The following is a 16,935-nucleotide window of genomic DNA, read 5'->3' as shown; positions in this document are numbered from 1 at the left end:
TTGTGTAGCATTGTGTTCATATTTGTTTTGCTGGGATGGATTCTTCTGCCTGCTTTAACCGGCTATAATTAATAACCAGGCACAGCGCTGGTGACGCCAGAGAAAACAATGTTGGGCTCATCGTGGTGTGCTTCAACTCGTTCTATTACTTCTTATTAAATGCACGCATAGAAACAATCATCCGTCCTTGTGGCGCACTGTACCAACTGCTTCTTTCTCTACGTCACCACCGGCAATGCAAGATATGCCTGTCCGTTCACCATCAGTACACGTCCTGCTGCTATCTGAACATGTTGCTGTTTAGGTTCTGATCTGTTCTGTGGACGGAGACAGTCACCTCACAAAGTGGCGAGATAATATAACCACCCACCAGCGCTGTTTATTCTAACCAACTGGCCCTTTGGCCTTGGTAATGCCCATGAATTGTTGGTCAGTGCGGTCTGTTGAATGGAGCAGAATCATCATCTTCTATGGTAACAATCTATAGCTCATAAACCCTGGAGTGTAACCTAAGCCGATCAGCTGTTTCTGCTAACATTACTATAAAAATCACGCCACATGGCTGTGAGTATTTTCAGCAGGTCATACCACAAATATGATACTTCTAAATCATTCATACTGTCATAGTTAGGTGGAAAGGCTTAGATGGGTTTATGCTTTATTTTGACTTAGATTTTTCAGTCATCTCAACTTTGAAGCGGGATTAACGCTAAGTAAACCAACATTATTAGTATACGCTGCAAAGCCAGTTCCTGTTACCTCTGTGACACTTTTTTCTTGCTTTCTTTTTGTGTGCGTTAGCCCAGTGACCTGCCTTCCACTAAATGCATGTTGGGATACGCTGGACTGAACCTGAAAAGAAGCAGAAAAAGAAAAAATACTGAGTGAATAAATGAATGATGAGACACAAGCCAGCAGCAAAGCCCACTACAGTCAAAGGCTGTAAAGGACATTTTGTCCAAGATCCATTCATTAACCTATTCATAGAAATGATAAAAGAAGACTAAGCTTAATGTCAGTTTACATAGCAGCTGCCACACTTTACTCAGAGTTCTTCAGCGTGAAAAAACAGCGTGTTACCTCAGCCACAACTGACAGCTATAATACCGGTGTAACAAGCACCTAAACATGGCTCAGAGGTCCACACATGGGCTGAAAATGCAATGCAGGTGACGTGAGAGCCACTCCGACGATCACAGTGTTTCTTTTTCCGTAATTACCTATAAATGTCAAAGCTATTGTGAAACAAGCCCAGCAGGTTTGAAAAAAGCTCAGCGTCTGCCTTGGCATTAGTTTGGTTTTTGATTAGGAATGCATTTCCTCCATCACCTGGGCCAACTGCCATAAATCACAACCAAAAAAGCTTATTTTTTTATATCTTTCTCAATAAAATAAGTCTCAGCTTTCCTGATTCTGAAATGCGGTTTTATTACATTTCAGGGCTTTAAACAACAGAAACTCCTGTCATGTTCTTCATTTTTTCAGCTGCAACACAAATAATGCTGTGTAAATAAATGACCCCGTGGCACGGCGTGCACGTATCCACACTCAGAGGGACGATCTAAACTTTTTGGCTGCTGGGACTTCTGTTTACTGTCATAGCCTCTGATGCCAAGACGGAGGTGGAGTATTTACAGCACTTTTTGTCTGTATGACAGCTTAAAAACTCACTAAGTATTCCGATTCTTTTCTAATCACTCAGTTCTGTCTTTACTTTCCCTTGACTTTCCCCCTTCAACTAGGCAATGATCTCACCCTGATTGTAGAAAACCATATGGGCAGCAGGGTTAACTGAGGACACACATGCACCTTGGCAAACATACAACTTTGCTATTAGAATCCAGAATACATTTTTCACATCAGCTGAATACCCAGGACCGCATGTGTGTTTAAAGAGGGGAAAATACAGGCTTAAATGCTTGTGTCATGCAAAAATAGGATGAAAAAGAACTAGTTTTGAAATAGAAAAATAAAAGAAATAAGAAATGTCTGGGCTTGTGAGGCATCTTCTGGTCAAGTCGTTACATGACCTGAATGCTAATGAAAGCAGCACTACAGATAAAAAAGAAGCACAAATCAATTCAAGTCTGTTAGCAATTTCATCGCATATGATGAAAACACATTTTCACTCCCACTGCTCCACCGTGAGTGAGTTTTATCAGACAACGGGGGCATAAATGTCCCAACATGAAGTGACAGCTGAAAGTTTCATGTCAGAAGGCGCAGCACATGTTGGGGATGATGAAATGTGTTAAACGTGCACGATAACGACACAACGCCAGAGTCCAACAGGGTGGAAAATATCAAAAACAGATCAACTGGGGCATGGAGGATGTTAAATTTTCTTTATTTTGGAAACATCTGAAAGAGGTTCTGTAGTTACCATCAAGCTATGTGAGAACTAATGATAGTAACAGTGTTTCATAAGACTCCATAAGGTTTTATAACCGAACAAAAGCTTCCTGACAACCGCCTGGCACTTTCACAAATACTTATTCACTCTCAATGTGTGCTTTCATTACGCATTCCTGTGATACTTGCAGGGAGAGAAGGTTCCAAAACAAAAGTCCTTTGAAAAGTGAAAAGCACGCCATAAACTTTGTCAGTTTTCCACTCTCAGCGTGATCCGAGGGTTTGAAGGTTGTAAATTCAATTTGTTGTTGTTTTTTTCATGACCAGTAATTTAGATCCGATAGACCAGTTAATTAAAAATGAGGAATATTTCAAAAAAATTCTTTCTCAATGAACTGAAAAGACAAAAAAATAAATAAAAATCGGTGGAATTAAAGCTATCACACAAGTCCTCCTGAAGCACCGTGGGTGGATAGTATCGGTTGGTTTAATTAGAATAACCGAAGTTTTATTCCCTTTTTTTGTGTTGTTTTTTTTTATCTGGGCTTGGCTACATCAATAAATACACAATTTCCCTTCCCTTATGCAAAGCACACTAACTTCTATCTTTGTGTGAAGGGGATTTCACACTAACTCATTGAAACAGGGTTTTGTGTTGCATAATACAGAGAAATTACAAAAGCGTCTGAATCCACACGCAACTGGTTTTGTTAGTGTGAGATTTTTTTTTATTTCACTTTTTAAAAAAATCTAAAAATACCAAGAAAAGCGTGTTATGTGTGGAAAAAGGTGGTTTGTGGGTAGAGGAATCGAGGCCAATAATCCAGGAGGTAGCTAGCCTGCCAATAATTTCACATTTTTAAGAATCCACCGAGGCAGAGCCGGTTAAAACACTCACCATGAACAAGACAACCAACAATTTCTTATAACCTAATGCGCTGACTTGAGTTGTTTTGGGTTGTCATGGTAACAGAGAACCCAAATGCCGGATTAACCCATTGAAACACGCGTCATCATTCCCAGGACCCTAAAAAAAATAAAGCTGCCAGAGGTTTAACCTGTCCACACGGCTTTAATTCTTATTTGTGGATTTTTTTTAAAGGCTAACAAACAAAAGGTGGTTGAAGACAGTTTACCTGCAGCTTTCCAGAACCTCCCCCCCCCCCCTGCAGGGATGTGAATGCTTCCTTTAACAAAGCCTCAGGTCTGAATAGGTTCAAGCTGTAACTGCCATAAAACAAGTCTATGCAATAAACACCAGGAAGAATCTTTCTGTGCGCCGCCTAAACAAAACCAAATCTTTAAGCTCAAAGTCTATTAAAGGCTTAAAGGCTGCTCTGTAGGTAATTTAAGAAAGTAAATTCAAGACTTGTTAACTTCAACATGTGCACCTGAGAACCGTCTCAGCTGGCAATCAAATCAAAGATGAGTTTTGCTCCTTTTGAGGAGTAGAAAAAAAGGATAAAGTGTGCCTGAGACAAAAGGGCCGAGCAGATTACGAGCACTGTGACATTCTGGATGCAATCCACAAAGTGGCTTGTTATATCGATGGATCTCTACTGCATTTCCAAAATGGCTGCCAAATATGTTCAACTGGGCAAGACAAAGTGCAACAATGGATTCCAGTGAAAATCTTTTGTCATATGACAGTTAGAAGGGAGCAAGAAAAAAAAACACGGCTGAAAAACCTGAATTAGAGCACAAGTTTAACTTCTTCTGAAAGGAATTTTATTTGATAAATTATTTAATTATAATATTGCCGGCACGTGCTGTAATTTGCAACAGGATGCAGACTTCCTGAATTTGAATGACACGTAAATAAAATGTTCAACCTGCATAATTAACAGCTCCGTGGGACTCGGTGGACGCTGTTAAATTCCATTCATGTCCATTATGGCCTCCCAGTATTCCCACTATAGGGTGGAACACCCCCACTCAGGCCTATTTTTATTTAGCCTTTTTTTTTGTGTGTGAATTTAATTATCTAAGGTGAGTTTTGACCCAGCAGCCGCAGGAAGATGGCCTGAGTGTTTAAAACAACCACAAATTTACGCCTATGAAGCCTCTTCAGTACAAGATTTTTATTTTTTATTTTCATTTGGAGGGGGGGGGGTTGTTTCATGTGTGTGTCCCTTCCAAAGAAGCACTTTATGCATTTGTAAAATGTTATTTTCACACATTTTCACTTGAGTAAACCCAAATAATCTGGTGTAAGAAATTTGTGAGAGTGTGACGCCTCCAAACTGAACTCCTGCCAACGCATCAGGACAGTTTGCTGGTCAATGAAAAATTGTTGAACGTGGAAAGCTGGTGACGGGCGAATTATGCTGAAGCCAAAAGAAAATTGGGATTGATTGCCGAGTGTGGATTAACTGATCACCCCATCCCCACCCCCTGCCTCATGTGAGTAGCTCCACAGTTTATCTGCCGGCTCTCCTTCATATAAGAACGACTTTCCTTGCTCTGCAGTGGCACTCTTAAATATTCATTAGTCATGGGTGGATTTTAGCCGTGACACAGAAAAAGGGCAAATGGCGATGGCTCCAGCAATGTGAATATTAATGCACAAGTGGAATATATACATAGAAATACTCATTAGCAGCTTAAATGAGATGGATCTGGGCACCTGATACTCCAACTACAAACACTCCCAAGACACATAATGGCTGACTCTCCTTCAGCAGCTACTGTACACTTCTGTGCTGAGTTTCTGACATCAAGCCACCACACAACAGATAATTTACCCCTGAAGACACCGAGCAATGCAACGACTTTAAAAATGCCTATTTTTTCTGTTTCTTTTCCAGTCAGGTGGAGACAAATCCATTTTAATCTCACTTCTCACCCACATGCAAACTGTCAAATCAATATGCTGCAATTCACGGGACACACATGCAACCACGCCAGGCTGAAGGTTGCATTTCTGCTCCACCGTGCAGCTGCCTCAGCTCTGTTTTCTCCTCGTGTCCATTCAGAAAACTAACGATCCAGAGCAGCTACCAATTACATGAGCAAGCCTATAGGGCTGCAACCCGTTTACGTTGTGGAGGAATATTGTGAATGAAGGCGGAGAGAGGAAGTGATCGCAATGAAACGAAAAATGGGTGAACGCGCAATTACGGGCAACAAAAAACAACAAAAAAAACCAAACCTACACACACAGATAACACAAGTGCACGTCCTCCCCGCTGTGCTCGCGGCCAGCAGAGGAAAAAACAAAAAAAAAAACCCACAATGACCGAACCAGTGCCAACCTCTGACATGTCCGATGCGTTGAGGCGAAGCTTCATACCTGCGCGCAACTTTGGGCCACGGGCGCATTTCTAATAACAATACAGTGTTGCCCCCTTTATCTGACAAAGCCGTGCGCTCTGGGACGACATCTGTTTGCCACACACGTGCACGCACTCACGCTCTCAGCCCCGAACCCTTTCTCTGACACACATGCGCGTGCGCTCGATGGAGCACGGATAAAATGATCCCTGAAGAGCAAGACTGACATGTCGCTCGGGGTAAACTCCCCATGACCCTTTCGGTGATTTTTTTTGGGAAGTCGCTGCCCCACGCATTTCCACGGCGGAGACACGTCACCTGCGGGGAATATTTTAACTTTAGAAAAGAGGTGAAACACCTTGAGGAGCCCGGGAAAAGGGAATCGCGGGTCGCCCGCGAATATTTTGCATCAAAACGTCTCAAAAGGCACAGAGACAGCGTCTCGTGCAACTTTAATTACACCAGAGCGTGGCTCCATATTTAGGCCAGCCTTTACCAAAACAGCATCGCCCCGCAAATATTTTACCATGCTGTAGGGTAGGATTTAAAATGTACAAAATATATTTAAAAAAAAGCAGGACTGCGACTGTTAAAGTGATAATTCATTTTGGAAGGTTTTTTTTTTTTTTTTGGGGGGGGGGGGGGGGGGGTGCGGGGAGGAGAAGAAAAAACATGGCACTAAAATCCAAACCTGAGTCCCAGTGGACCTGGTTCTTATCGCAGAAACTGAAGCATAAGAAACGCGTTTCCTCTGACTCAAATAACTGACCTAAAAGCCAAATGCGCACGTCGGCTGCCACAGTTGTTCCGGGCTCGCAGCGTGTAAAATGTGAGCATCGCTGAGGCTTTGGCTGATTGAGAGAAACAGACCTGTGAAAACACTTTGAGGCAGAGTAGTATTGTTCTCAAGTGTCCCCCCAGCCCGGCTCTGGGGTAAATCCGAAAGTGGAAGGCTGAAGGTAAAGGGCTACGGTGACAATAATGACAGATGGGAAACTTGCGTCACGCCAGAGCAACGCGTTTTTGTGGTCGAATATAAATGGACAACAAAACCCCCTGGAAGCCAAAGCCGAGTCCCCTAACACAAGCGACTCGTTTAATCACATCTCTTACGGTGGCGTCACGTTTAGGCTATTGGACGTCCGCGATCCTCTTAAAAAAATGAAGTTTCCGATTATGTACGGCTTTGTAATTTGCTTGATAAAGCCAGCCACAACTACATGGAAGTCTGTGCCAAATCATGCATTTCTGCCTAAAGTCGGCGATCGCGTTTTAATCCGTGATATGGGCAAATTCATTGTATTTGTCTCCTAAAATAATAGCGTTGGAGCTGTAGTAAAGACCCATCCCTTTTCCTACTTTTTCTCAATTTCTTACCTGCACTTCGAAGCTCGTTTAAAAAGTGGCGACAGCGTTTCCACGGCTCCCGCTGTGTTCCCCCGACGAAGAGCGTTTAGTTTGCTTTTTTTAATATGTTCCTTTACTTTGTTTCATTTCTCACTTCCATCTTCTTTTCATCTCATCAATAAACACACGCTGCAGCCTACCTTCATAAAGCAGCTCGGTTCAAGTGTGCCCTCCCATTTTTTAACTATACATCGAGTACTTTGAGGGGTGGTGGTGTTGGAGGGGGTGGGGTGGGGGGGCAGGCAGGCACGCCTTTTCACTTAAAGCTGCGATTGGAAGAACAGTGCACTGTCTTGGGTTGGATCAGAGAGCCGTCAACATTATAGTGCCCCAATCGCAGGGAGCTCAGTGCGTCCGTGAAACCGGCTCCATGACGGCTCCCTGCAAGTGGTGGGAGACGTAGTGGTTGTAGCTGTGCTGATAGTGGCGCGGGTTTACAGTCTGAAACTGTTTAACTTTGCTTCTGCCCTCACACAGACAGTCGTTTTATTAAAGCGGTAGTCGGGGTACGAAACGACACGAAGCACGTAGATGATCGGGTTAAAACCTGCTCGGTGAGAGCATTTCATTCCCCCCCCTCATAAATCCCTCCCTTCTTATTCAAATTATCCTTTTTTTTTCATATGTGGGGCTCAACGCCTACTGTACAAAAGCACAAGCATTCACAAACGTGAATGAAGTCTCAAAATCTAGCCCTCTGTTTGGATCAGAAGGACAAGGGAATAGTCAGTTATGTGTCCATCACGCGTCTGAACTTCTGATTGGACGCCGCCTCTGCCAGTACAGCGAGCCAGCTGCGCCGCGGCCGCTCATTGGTCAGCGGAGCCGTCAATCATCTCCGACACCAACAAGCTAGATTGTCTGCCGTGTCTTCCACTTTCTACGCATTTCTATTTTCTCATTTATTTATTTTTTAACGTCCCGAGCTGACCTCGAGTTTGCGAGCTGGGGAAAAAATGGTGTCGGTTCAGCTGGCCAATCAGATTTGGTAGCTTTTTTTCTCTTGTTGTTGTTGATTTTTTTGTTGCCATTGTCCAGTGCCTTGACATATATTCTGGCCGTGGAGGAAAAAAAGCAGTAATGGGTCATGTGGGATCCCCCCCCACCCCCCTCCCTCCACCCCGCGCGCGCGCGCCCACCGCCTTAATACCACCTCCCTGTCTAGACAGTGACAGGTGTGTGCGTGTGTGCGCACACGCTCGTCCGTAGTTCTGATAATAATAATAATATATATTTTTTTTAAAAACACGTTGTGGATTGTAATACTTTTAATGAAATACCCACGTGTTATTACTGCGTGGTAAACAATGGAGAGGATCTCAGTGAAAGCAGCTGTGCGTCTTCTTTTACTGACAATGAGGCCACCTAAAGTGACGCTCGATCAGCCGGTGAGATCAACCGGGCCCCGAGCTGCTGGGAAAAAAAGGAGCTCCCCCTGGAAAAGCTGCCCTCTTGAACTTTTCATGCACAGCCCTCCAGCTGTACAAGGGGAGTCAGAGGTGTCGCTTCAGACAATCGCCATCTCTCTACGGATATTGTTGTGTGAGCACCGCGGTGAGCACCCGGGGCACTCGGTTTGCTGTGCGCGCCATCTGCAGGCTTGAGATGAGGATTAATACCGCGGGTTCAACGGAGGACACCCCTCCGTCACCGCTTTGACCTACATTAACCAGGAACGCCACCGCCGGCCTTAACGCGGCGGTTTGCATCCCCACGGCACGCAGCGTGCACAGAAACGCATCTCATGTTAAATAACAGTCAGAATTATGGCGTTTTTTCACGGTCAGGAACTGTCCGCGTGCAGTTCCGCGTGGTGTTCACGTTCCCGGAACAGCGTTTAGGAGTCGCTTGATTAGCAGGCTCAGCCGGCAGCACGTGCAGGGAGGATTCGCCGTACAGAACATTTTGTGTCTGTCCCGGCTCAAAGTGCTTTGGATGTTTTACCAGACGTGTCTTTCTGATAATATTCTGTACCAAAAAAACCAAAGCAGTTCTATGCGTTAATATTTCTTTAACTGGTGCAAAAACACTGATTTAGCACAATAATTATGCCCAAAAGCTTGCTTCATTACTACATCTATATGTAGTTTAATTATACAGTGAATTAATGTAAATTTACAAATATTTTAAAATAATTTATCATAAACTGCACTATGATTACACACCCATTTTACTTGCTTTTCATGTTCCTGACAAATGAAACAAAGTGGAACATAATGGAGTAAAATTCAGAGAAGCTTGGTACTAGCATAAATAATATTTAGCAATAATTAACTTGTCAACACACTCAATACAGATAAAAAAACAAAAGAAAACTAAGTGTCCTCTGTTTGGCAAAGTTTTCCGAAAGGACAGCCTGGAAATGTGTTACATGTTGTCATTTTCACAGCTATGAAGGAGTTCAGATCATACAAAAAAAATGCACAAAGATATAAATAAAAGTGATAATATTTGCTATTTTTACACAGTGAAAAAAGGGGTTTCAGAGACTAGTTAGAGACGTGTTTGTGCAAGTTCAAGAGTGAACCGACCCGAGCGTTGAACGAGCAGCAGATAATCAAGGTCTTATCTTTAAAGCTGAATCATCCCACAACAACGTCTCTGCACTGAAAACCCTCCACGCTCACTCTCAATAAAAGCTTATCTGAGCTCAACATTTCAGCTTAAAGGTAATTAAATGTTGTGGCACATACTGTGAGATATATTTTTAAAAATTCCATTTTAACTTCGCGGCTTGAGTACAATTCAGAAACTTTTGCCTTGAGTGGACGTAATGGATGTGGTGACTGGGAATTCTGACAGGAGCAGAGGGAAATACTGAGGTGGACTTCCTCCTGCTTGTCTTTAGTCATCAGCATGACCAGAAAAAAAACCCACAGCAGTGAAATTGTTCACTGTGTGAAGAGAAATGTTTCAGTCAAATTTGGCTTTGATTTCACCTCAGCTTTCTCTTTTAACTGGCCGCCGTAAAAAAAATATTTCAGGGAATACTTTGTATATTTATTCATGATTAATATTTTACCCAATTTGAAAATAAGGTATAATGCAGACAGACGTGTCTTTGTCACAGCTAATGGCCACTTTTCAAACAGGAATATTCTTATATATTCTTATATTGACATGTTAATGTCCCACTCAGCATTAAATGTAACCAACAGAGGGCAGCACTGAGACTTATCTGTCAGGACATTATTCGTTTATCTCCTTCTGTTAGTCATTTATTTGTTTTTTATGCTGCCTTTCCCTATTCAAATAGAAGGTTTGCCTCAGATTGTTGGTCATATGCAAATATTCTCTGTTGTGTCTTTCTATACAGTTTAGAATTTCCTTGTTAACTTGGCTCCTTGTACAGAAGAATCGACTATCTATTAATAGTTGGACCTTACACTTTGACCATTTAAAAACTGATGTAGGATTTGGGGCTAAAAACAACCAAAGTGAGTTATCCCCATGCAGTGCTCAGCGCAGAATAGATCAATATTCCCAGTACTTGTATATAAAAGATATAAAAGTACTTTACAAATGCACTCGCAGGCCTTGTCCTTGTGTCTTTTTCCATTTCAGTACATTCCACAAAATGAATGGCCCACAGGTTATTAATTTAACAGACAGTCTCTCGATACGACGTTATGGGAAACATGACAACTAACTGTCTGCAAACCTATTAGAGCAAGTGCAATTAAAATGTTATTTCTGCTCCTAATCGTGCTTTGCTTAAAGCCCAGGTGGTACAAATGTCTTTTTCTCATCTCAGGATTCTTTTTCATTGTTTCAAAGCTGTTATATCCTCAAGATACCGCACAGTTTTCAAGCTTTAAAAATAAATTTGGGCCGTGTTTTATTTCAGCAAGACAAACTTTAGCAAGTAATGTGGAATAATAACACAAAGAAACAATATACAGGCCTTTACTTACATGTGTGTCAATGTATCCCCCCCAGATGAGTCTGTGCAGGAATACAGAACATCTTCACCATGACGTTTTTCCCACCTGCAGTGTTCAATAAATGTGTGGCAACTGGTTCCCCAAACATTAGGAACCGTGTCTTTGGTCTTGATTTGTCAATTACTGGGCCTAAAATAACTCGCATGCGGCCATGAAGTATGGCACCGACAACAGCGGTATCAGGTGTCAGTTTCTTTTAAAGTTTCTACCCGGCTCCAACACTTCAACATGAAATCTTACTGTATAACATCCAGTTTCTGTGTTATCTGGACAATCAGGTGAATGTGCTGAGTGAAGCTCTTTGGAAATCGAGAGGGATCAAATTATTCATGCACAAAAAGGTGAGGCACGCCTTAGTACTGTAAGTTTCAGTCAGTGTGATGATTCAAGGTGAATTTCTGACGATGATTAGGTTATTATTCATGGTGACGTCTGATAAAGCGCGACCTGTTCTAACAGCAACAGTGCCGTCACCTGCAGTGACTTTATCACCTCATTTACATGCTCTGTACATACAAGTGTCTGTAAAAATCACACCTTTTATGCTATTTCCTCAACATTTTTACACGTTTTCATCCACAAAAACCCCAAAAAACAGCAAAGACAACATCTTTGTTTTGCCCCTGTGACATTTGATGTTTTTGTGAGAGATAAAAATGAATGGACACAACACTTAAAGGGACTTACAAGCTGCCCAAAGCGTGCAACATTTTAAAAACGACACACCTCTGGAACTTGGCTGGAGGCAGATTGCTGACAGATATGTTTGTAATTAGCTTTATAATCTCTGCTTTGTTGGCGATGAGGTATGTCACTGACAATACTAGTATTACATGTTACCGAGAAACTCATGAGAAATGATCAAAGACACAAAATCAGTGTTGGAGCTGCTTGGAACTGCATGTTGACTGCTCCGAAAGCATAAAACTGCACTTGATGTGGACCGAATGTTGTAGGTTCTGCTCTGTAGAGAAGCGCCAACTGTTCCGGGAGTCACAGATCATTTGAACTTAAGGATTTCAGAGAAAAACAACACCAAATAAAGAATAGTTTATCTAACCGGTAACTCTTAAAAACACAGCCTGGAGTTCTCCCCGTGCTTCAGTCTTGCACTTTTCTGACAGCAAAGCGAGGAGTTGTTTGTGCACTGACCTGCAATACTGTCAAGATTTTACAGTTGTGGATATAAATAGAAGAATAAGTGATGTGATACGGCACAGGCCTCACTACAGGAGTCGGCTTTTGTTAAAAAAGTAAAGCTCGGTTGGTATTATCAACCTCCAAAGCACAATAATTTACTCAGACTCAAGTCTCACAACTTCAAAATCACATGAAATAGCACCAGTATATGCAGCATTTCTGCATATGTTTCTGTTTCTGTATTTATCAGACGCTTTTATCCAAAGCGACTTACAAATGAAGATTTAACAAGATATATAAAGCTAACAATAAGCTACATAGAAGGAACCCAGGAGTCCGACTCTGTCAGAGGTGACAGAGTAGAGATAGGGTGCAGGCATAGAAGGAAGAGCAGAAAGATAAAGTGCAGAGATAGAGGGGGTAGGGAAGTACAAGGTAAGTGCTGGGATAGGAGATGCTCTCTGAAGAGCTGGGTTTTCAGGAGCTTCTTGAAGATAGACAGGGACGCCCCTGTTCTGGTAGCGCTCGGTAGGTCATTCCACCATCGTGGGACGACACATGAACAGAGTTTGGATTGTCTTAGGCGTGGTGTAGGAGCTGCTAGACGACAATCCTGGGACCAACGGAGGGACCCAGTTGGGACAGAAGCCTTTGCAAGAGCATTCAAGTAGATGGGAGCCGTTCCATTAAGCTCTTTGTAGCTAACATCAGGGACTTGAATCTGATGCGGGCGGCTAAGGGCAGCATATTTCCATACATCTGAGTGATATGTTCTTGTAATGTCAGACATTAACAAGCCTTACTAGTCCCTTTTAGAAAGACAATAGAGCTAACATAAAGGAGTTATCACAAGGCTGTCTGTTAGGGTTTTTAACATTTATCTCATGATATACCCTGTGTTACAAATACCTTACTATGCTTTAATTGCATTTCCTACGCTATACCATATATATATCCTATATGACATATACTGCATTAGTTCCAGTCATGTGGCGAGGAAATAAGGGTGCTTGTGAACAAAGGAAGATGCCTCAGGACGGAGTCTTCCAGAGGTCAACCGTTTGTAGTGGAAACTCGGGTGAAGAGTTTACACTACAAACCAACAATGGCTGATTCACACTAGTTCATTGATGTCTCTCTTTGTATGATTGTCGTCAAGGTCTCACACTCTAATTGGCAGATGTGCCTCCATACGTAAATGCATACGTAAACGACTACGTTCTGAATTTTCTATGAAACCCTTTGTTTTTGTAAAGCTCTTCCCCCTTTCTTATCTCTGGATGAAACCAGGCTGCTGCAGGGAGGGAGTTGGAGATTGTTGTAGGTTGCTTAGACACATATGCACCTGTGGCTGAAGCATCAACGGCTCTCCCCTTTTGCAAAAGCTGAACTTTATATTGATCTCTTGTGTGGTTCTTTCTGTTTAAGGTGGGACTTCATTAATAAGAACGAAAACCCTATCAGTTTATCTAAGGGGTAACTCTTAAAAACACAGCCTGGAGTTCTCCCCGTGCTTCAGTCTTGCACTTTTCTGACAGCAAAGCGAGGAGTTGTTTGTGCACTGCATATAAATAGAAGAATAAGTGATGTGATACGGCACAGGCCTCACTACAGGAGTCGGCTTTTGTTAAAAAAGTAAAGCTTGGTTGGTATTATCAACCTCCAAAGCACAATAATTTACTCAGACTCAAGTCTCACAATTTCAAAATCACATCAAACAGCACCAGTATATGCAGCATTTCTGCATATTTCCATACATGTGAGTGATGTGTTCTTGTAATGTCAGACATTAACAAGCCTTACTAGTCCCTTTTAGAAAGACAATAGAGCTAACATAAATGAGTTATCACAAGGCTGTCTTTCCGAGAACACAGCCCAAATGCTATAAATGATTAATAAGCTTCTTCTCTAGTCTTTCAGCTCCCAAGGGCCCCTGTCAGTGTCCGCCTTGCAGCTGAGATATAAGAATAACATGCCACTAGCCTCCGCGGATCCTTCCTCATCTCTTTGCTTTGTGCTCCATGTGTCATCTCACCTCTGTGTGCTACAAGCTCGGGGAAACACTGCATCAGTAATGAATGAGCAGCTCATGACCTTAATCCTGCTGTGATCTTTAGAGGTTCTTCTCTGCCCTGATCATTACGAATGCAGCGTTTTATTGAAAACTGCCTGGAGGCAGAGTGCGTTCCTTTGAGTCAAATTTACCTGAGACAAAACAAAAAGATGCTATTTCTGTGTTTCATTTGGTTTTTTCTTATGAATATTTTGAGGAACAGATTGCACACGAAGGGGATTTTCACATTTTTGGAAACGACTTCACCCTCTCCATTAAAATGTAAATCCTGCCAGTAAGGGGGAAGCCAGAAACCTTCTGACCACGTCGGTCTCTCAGCGCTCTCTTGAAAGCTTTCATGGGTGACATGATAATAAGTTGCCCGAAGCAGAGCAGCAACTAACTCTTCCAAAGAATACGGGAAGCTCGCCAGTAGGCTACGGATGCTCCTCAAGTGAGCAGATTCCTAGTGTTGGAGGGGAAAATGTGTCTCCTTAGGTGGGACGGACGTTCATCTCTCAATGGCTGCACTGTCAGAAGCTGGGCCAAAACCCTGAATGACCGAACAGGTAATTGGCCGGCATTCAGAGCCATGGCAGGTGGTTGTGGGCACAAGAAGGAATGTCAGAGCGATTCAAAGCCCAGATTCTGACATCGTCTCATTTGTCCTGCTGTCAGCTGTGGGGGGGCTCTGAGAGGTAACTTGCTTTTTATTTCTGTCTGAGGGTAGTCCATCTATAAAATCTGTCTGAAATAGTTTAACACAGGCAGAAAAGAGTGAGCGATCTTCTTCGTTTCATGCTCTGGTTCTGCTTTCAGTGCTAGAGATCACAGCATCTACACATTTTTGACCATTTGCTGACTCGGGAGCGCCTTCGATAACTATCGTCACTCAACGCAGTCTAGAAATGTAACCTGAAACTGCACTGGGGAAGAGGGGAGCCGCATAACCGCTTTGTGCACCATTTGATTTTCTCAAAATAATCTAATCTCGAATGGAAAATCACTGGTTCTATGTGCCAAATATGAGAAAGATCACCCAGGCTGTTAGCTATGGAGATCTGAAGCTGCCGTAATCCCAAATAAATGCAAAACGGCTAAATCAAATAAGTTTATATAATAACAGGAGCAACTAAAGCAGACAAAAAAATGTAGAATCAAATTTAAAAAAATAAAAAAAAGAATTTTCATGCTAAATTTAAGCTTACGTAAATGACGCTATTTATTTACTTTGCTGCTAAAATTTCAATTTAATATTTGATCTTAATTAAAATGTATTTAATTAACTTTTTTAAAATTCTTATTTCTGTATTAATTTACTTTATATCATATTGCTTTATTAATTCTCTCAAAATGATTCCATTTTGATTTCACCAGATATTTTTTAAACGTAATATTTGTAAATTATTTCATTCATAGATGTACTTACTTCTCTGTTATTTTCCCATTGAATTTTATCCCATAATGAGGCAGAAATGTAAAGAGAAAATGTGGAGAAAAGGCAAAGGGGAAGAGAGCATCTGTAAAGTATCTATGAATTAGATAAACTGCTAAATGGAGAAATCACAACAAAATGAAGAAATAAATCATTCTTAACAGGGAATTAACAGATCAATATAATATAAAGTAATACAGAAACAAATACACGAGTAACAAATCAACAAAGAAAGGAATTAAATATAATTAAAATCACTAATTAAATTGGCAAAGTATATAAATAGAGACATTAACAGAGTGCAGTTTAAAATAAAAGCAGAAACATTGATTTCTTTCACATTTTCTATGATTATTTCTGCTTCTTGCCCAATGACAGCTGGCATAGGCTCCAGAGAACTCAGAGCAGATGTGGAACAAGCAAAGGAGGCAAAATTACATTCAAAATAAGTCTAAAGGTACAACTAAAACAGAGAGAGAAGAGAAAATACGTCGACCCAGAAGTGCTGACGAAATGATCTGTTCAAAGTGTAATTAAGTGTAAGTGTTGTACAACAAAATGCCTCTCGTCAAATTCTAAATACTAAATTTTTGTTAAATCTAGAGTTCAAATGCACGAATAAATTATCAGAATTTCTTACCTGTGGATTTGAGAAAACGTCCCTTTTTTATGCTAAATTATTTAGAATTAGCTATAATTACAATAATTGTATAATTGCTTTAATCGACCATTACAATAATTATAATTTGTGTGACTCAATAACATTTAACAGTTTCTCTGGGCTTTAACATTATTTATCTTTTACTTGATTTTATGAAATGATAAACTGCACCAGCTAGCCAAAAGGCTACCTGACGTCTGTGGTACCTGCACAGGTGTTACAGTCAGACTCCATTAGAGACGTAAACAACGTTTGCAGTTAGTGAACATCGTTGAAAACACATTCGGGATAAAATAAGTACACAAATGTTCAGATATTTTAGCCCACTGGTGTTAGAAATAGAACATTTAATGCACAACTGCAGTATGAGACTCTCCCTCTTCCCTTTAAATGTAACATCTGACACATTTATACAAGTTTTTTTTCAATTTTCTATATTTATAAGTTACAGACTATAGAAGATTTTGAGGAGTATAAAAAAGAAATAAAGGAAATACCTAATATTTGTAGTAAAACACAGAAGCTTCTTAATTATTCTGCAGTATCTATCAGCATGGCAGACTTTATTTACACAGGATTATAAAATATTCTTTCCTGCACATCTGGATTAACACAGGATAATCTAACGGGTCACTATCAAACAACTAATGAGTAATAAGTAATTCAAATA

General features: G+C 41.2%; 1 protein-coding gene across 2 annotated transcripts in view; it reads right to left on the bottom strand.

Annotated features, from left to right (window-relative positions):
• zbtb20 (zinc finger and BTB domain containing 20) overlaps positions 1 to 7,246 on the bottom strand; it is a 32,190-nt gene extending 24,944 nt beyond the window's left edge. The window contains exons 1-2 of one of the 2 annotated variants that reach the window (XM_072375785.1): positions 7,003 to 7,246; positions 760 to 852 (exon numbers count right to left, since the gene is read on the bottom strand). The gene's annotated coding sequence lies outside the window, so the exon portion shown is untranslated. The remainder of the gene's footprint in view (positions 1 to 759; positions 853 to 7,002) is intronic. The other variant, XM_072375784.1, reaches the window with a different exon arrangement.
• Between the last annotated feature and the right edge of the window lie 9,689 nt (positions 7,247 to 16,935).

This window comes from Leuresthes tenuis, unplaced genomic scaffold, assembly GCF_036924035.1.
Source record: "Leuresthes tenuis unplaced genomic scaffold, fLeuTen1.0.hap1 SCAF_21, whole genome shotgun sequence".
Lineage (NCBI taxonomy): Eukaryota > Metazoa > Chordata > Actinopteri > Atheriniformes > Atherinopsidae > Leuresthes > Leuresthes tenuis.
The sequence above is the reverse complement of the archived record's forward strand: the minus strand, read 5'-3'. Positions and strand labels throughout refer to the sequence as shown.